Here is a 4844-nt window from a genome sequence, read left to right as displayed (position 1 = left end):
GTGTGGAACGATTGACGAGCTCCGTGACTGATCATCACTGCCGCTCCCGTCAAGACCACCTGCACCCGGAACAGTGACCTGTGCAAACAAGCACCCTAGGCCGCTGACCTTAGAAATACCTGTACGACCGTTCCTCCTCAACTGCAAGATCGAGACTCCCTGTGTCTGTTACCTCCGTCACCTGTCACCTGTCATCTACCTGCATCGTCTACTCAAGAATCGAGGACGATTCTTTTCTAGTGGCCGAGCGATTTAGTGACCTGCTCCCCTCGTCGCTCACCCCTCGCATACCATGAAAGCCATGTGTTCTTATTTCACAAGTACTTCAACCTGCCCTTTGCCCGACATTGACGAAGTGACCGTAGAACACGCTAATCTGACCCTTATTACTCTTATACATTTTCCATGCATTTATTCTGTTGTCTTCATGTATAAATATGTCATGTTTATACTCAAAATGTTTCTTATAAAATGCTTATTCTGAATCATGATGTATGTAACTGATTTTACCATTGATATTCAAATGTTCTATGTTTCATGTACAGTCAGCCAGTCTGTCCCATAACCACAATGGATTGTAAAAACATACCTATATCATGTCAACCATACCCTTGTTCCTCTCCACGAAACGGTCATGTGACCTAATATCTCTAAATCTATGTTCATCCATATTCTTTCATGTTTTTCCATTGTATATTGTCTCAAAACGAACTTCGTTCATGGCAATTCCTGTGCCATCTACCTCAGACCGCTCGCCCTCGCGGGCTTGGCAGGACATGCCCTTCCCTGGGCCTCTGCCTTGCCCTCTGTACCAGTTACCCAGAATAAAGACAAGAAATCTACGACAAGTTTAACTTCAGACCAACATCTTCAGAGTACGTCAGTATCTTACTTACTTACTACTGCCTTACCGCTCAGCCACGACCTACCAAACAACAAGTAATAATAGTGGGGGGTGGGATGCCTTCTTCCTCCCACTGCATACATTACACTGTCCAGGAGGACCATAGAAAAGTATACTTATTACTTTTGTAGTAAAGTAGTTGAGAAAACTCAGTACATAATTCTTCTTTAAAACACTGGTTCATATTTGATTTACAATGTCAACTTGTGTGACCTTGACCATATAAATTTTGTTTCACTAACCTGGAAATATGAGTTCCATGCCCGCAGCCTCTGAACTTCAAAGATTCCTCGTGGGATTATATTGGTTTTTATATTCATTACCAAATGTTATTTCCTTTATCAGAATATTTGAACATTTATGTAAATATATATAACTTCATTTTCATAATAAATAACTTTCTAAGACGATCGATGTTATTGCCGAAAATAACTCTGAATGGCAACTCAAGCGATGGCATATGTGCAGTTCATGACGGGCACGTGGCGTAACAGTACATGATTGGTGGGATTAACTTGTCCCTTCTGCGCATGTGCAGGATTAAAAAATGAACTTATGCACCTCTGGGGGCTTTAATATTAAGGGGACCGTCCCTAAAAGGAGCGTGGCCAATTATGGGGATGCAGGGGGGTCATAATGGTAAATATTTCTAAAAAATAAATGGTCTTTTGAATTTTGTTGATTTTTGGATATTTGATGTATTTTACTGTTCTGCATATTTTAATACCAAATTTATGGGGTTCCCACATGGGGGCGATGGCCCCCGCAAAAAAACTTTTTTTTTCCATTTTTTTCCACGTGTCTGCGCAGTTGATTCCTTGTCCCAGAGAATCATGTATTATGTCATGAAAAAAATTGTGAATGAACATCAATGAATTCCTAAGAGATCATCGAATCCTTTTTTGGAAATTCGATTTAGTATCCTCAGAAAAAAAAATTAAAGAAAAATAATTTTTTCACTTTTTTTTCGATTCTCAAAAATTCGAATAAAAAAAATATGAAAAATTTAAAAAATCTGATTCGATAATCTCTGCGCATTTTCAAGAGGTTTCCAAAGATATATCCAAAATTTTGATCGGATAAAAACTCTGGGGCAAGGAATCAACCGTAGCTCGAAAACAAGAAAATTCGAAAAACAAGCAAACAAAAACTTGGATAATTGAAGTTAATTTTTCATATTCATTCATTTATGGATCTTTACCATTTCATTACTGTATAAACTACTATCATTTCTCTTTCAAACGCACTTCGCTAGGTAAAGATATGATCATTAGTCTCCGAGTAATAGAAACAAACAAACAAATGACTCCCGTGAAAAGGGGCAAATCCAGACCCAAGACAACATGATTGTTATATAAAATCGGTTGTTTCGAGTTTTATACCTCTTTTATTACTGTTTTCTTGTGTATACATTCGTTTACATGTGTATACGCAAGTGAATTATTGTAAAGGTACATGTTCGTGCACTTGTATATGCGTATATGCGCATATATCCATTAAATCCATTATCATTTATTCTTTTTATTTATTCAATTATAATTAGAGTTTCTTTTTCTTCCCGCATTGTCTAACCACGTGATTACGCCTCGAAACAAGCGATAGATAAACGTTTAGTCGCAAGGGAAGTACTTGTTATGGAGGGACAATGAATTGTTTCTTGTTCGTTAGAAATAACCGTTCAGAAACCGTTGATAGATCAAAAATATTTTGAAATACAAATCTCTTATATCAAATATCTTATATTCGTTTATTCGTTTATCATCTTCTGATGTAAGAATAGGTATCAGATATTTGTAGGCCGATTTTCACGAGTTACACGAATTAATTATATCATACTCTTTCTTCACATTATTTTTTTTTCCGTAAAATGGAATTATAAAGACATAATGATGTTTAACCGATTATTTAGTTTCAAATGAAAACGCACACGTAAAATCATTGCAATCAGAAAAGTCTAAGGCGGTGGCGACGCTTGGAACTCATCCCGGCTGTTGACGCGGGCGAGCTCTCAGCCTGTGTAAATATCTATTCATTGCGAGTTTATTTTTGGAGATACAGACATGGAACTGCTCATGTATTATCATCGAACCCTAAACATACTTGTATGATGAATATGTCAAAATCGAATCATATATACTTTATTTTATGGGAAAGACATTTGAAAAATTTCATAAAGATTTCTTATTTTTCTTCGTTATTCATATCATAAATCTTTTACTTTAGGATAAAACTGTCATAATAAGACAATTTTATCTTCCTGTGATCCATTTCAATAGTTAATGTCAAAATACAATGCGTCATATTAGCTCCTGTGAGGCTAGAGTGCGGAAAGGTAAAAATCGCTGACAGCGGCAGTTGGACTTGGGGTTCTGACCTCGCGCGCTGCTCAAATTTTTCGCCGCTAAAGTTCATATTCACGTGGGCGATTCTACTCTCATTTACGAATATGAAACTGACTCATTTTCGACCACTCCGACCCAAAATCTTCGACTCGCCCCCCCACCCCCAGGGACGGTCCCCTTTAAAGTTGATCCTGAACGCTGCCAATGCGCATGCTCACTAGAGATCTGGATTAAACTTTGATACTGGATTAACTTTTATGGCACGTACAGAAGACGCCCTAAGTTTCCGCCTGCATCGTAGACATAAACCTTTTTGTTTTACAGTTACTGTTAGCAGAAACACCTGCAGTTGTATACAGGATTGGCGGCTTTCATCCTTTCGTCGCGGCACAAGTTGTCGATTATTTGTAGATTCAGATATCTTGCCTGAAACGTTAGAAAACTTTAACCTGTGGTATAGTTCTCCCTTAATCACAGATTCTAGATGGTAATTTAAGGTAGTTTGATAAGTTTCAAGGGAATATAATAACTGCATGCATGTATAAAATATTCGTAATTGAATACTGACGTGCCGCAGACATCAAACTAAGGAATGAAAGAAGCCTAGATATAGATATTTCAATATTCATGGACTAAACATGGGTTGTGATACATAACATATTTTTTAGGAAGATGTCCTCATACTTACCCTTATTTTACCGATGCTCTGAAAGACGTGAAGTAAGAGAGAACCCATGAGCAAAAACCGGGGGCGGTGACGATCGTTTGGAAAGTTTATAGATGAAAGTTTATAGATGAAGTAGACAAACCAGAGATCGGTGAATTGTTTCACACACAGTAACAGAGAAACCTATTTAATTTATAAGCTTGTATATTTTGTTTTCTTCAGAATCTGCACCGCTGACTTTAAAAGGTGTATTTTTCACATAAACTACCAATGATATCCATTCGTGGTAATTCATAGGAGGTATAGATATAAAACGTACTTTTATTAATTAGGTTACAAAAAGTCGACGCAAAATGTATAACGCAACAAGATTAAATGGCATGCTTATATTATGTCTTGAATGGCCCTACATTTGGAGATGTGTATCACATTACATTACATTCTCCCTCTACAGTATATAGTAAAGGGTTCCAGAAAATGAACGCTGTTGTGTTAAAATCATTGAAGATCAGGGATGGCTTCGTAGTCTACACAGGAGTACCAACTGTCAATGAAAGAAATTTCCATAGATAGAGTATCGTTCTGTTTAGTTCATTATTGTCAATACGCGGCAATATGAATGAAAATAATAACATTTTGGTCAGAGCATATTCGTATGTTTGATTTACAGGAAGAAATACTGTTAACATTTTGAGCTTTAATAATTTATGTAATCTTGGCAGCCCTGAACTAGAGAAAACAAGTGGAGACGGCAATAACATGTGAGCATCCAAGAGTGCTTGATTTTGTTGTAACACTAGGGCGATACTAGTCTTAGGAATGGATTAGCTGTCACTTGATACTCATGAACAGTCTACACTAAAAATAATGATACAGGTTATTTTCTGGGGAATGGTAAAGGGGCATAACACAGTTCATTTAAGTGGCTATG

The 4844-nt window shown here is 37.1% G+C and overlaps 1 protein-coding gene across 1 annotated transcript in view; it reads left to right on the top strand.

Annotated features, from left to right (window-relative positions):
• Positions 1-4608: 4608 nt before the first annotated feature.
• Positions 4609-4844, top strand: part of LOC113820128 (spermatogenesis-associated protein 20) — a gene marked incomplete at its 3' end in the record, with an annotated part of 17823 nt that continues 17587 nt past the window's right edge. The window contains 1 exon segment of the mRNA XM_070115907.1: positions 4609-4674.

Source organism: Penaeus vannamei, chromosome 38, assembly GCF_042767895.1.
Source record: "Penaeus vannamei isolate JL-2024 chromosome 38, ASM4276789v1, whole genome shotgun sequence".
Lineage (NCBI taxonomy): Eukaryota > Metazoa > Arthropoda > Malacostraca > Decapoda > Penaeidae > Penaeus > Penaeus vannamei.
The sequence above is the reverse complement of the archived record's forward strand: the minus strand, read 5'-3'. Positions and strand labels throughout refer to the sequence as shown.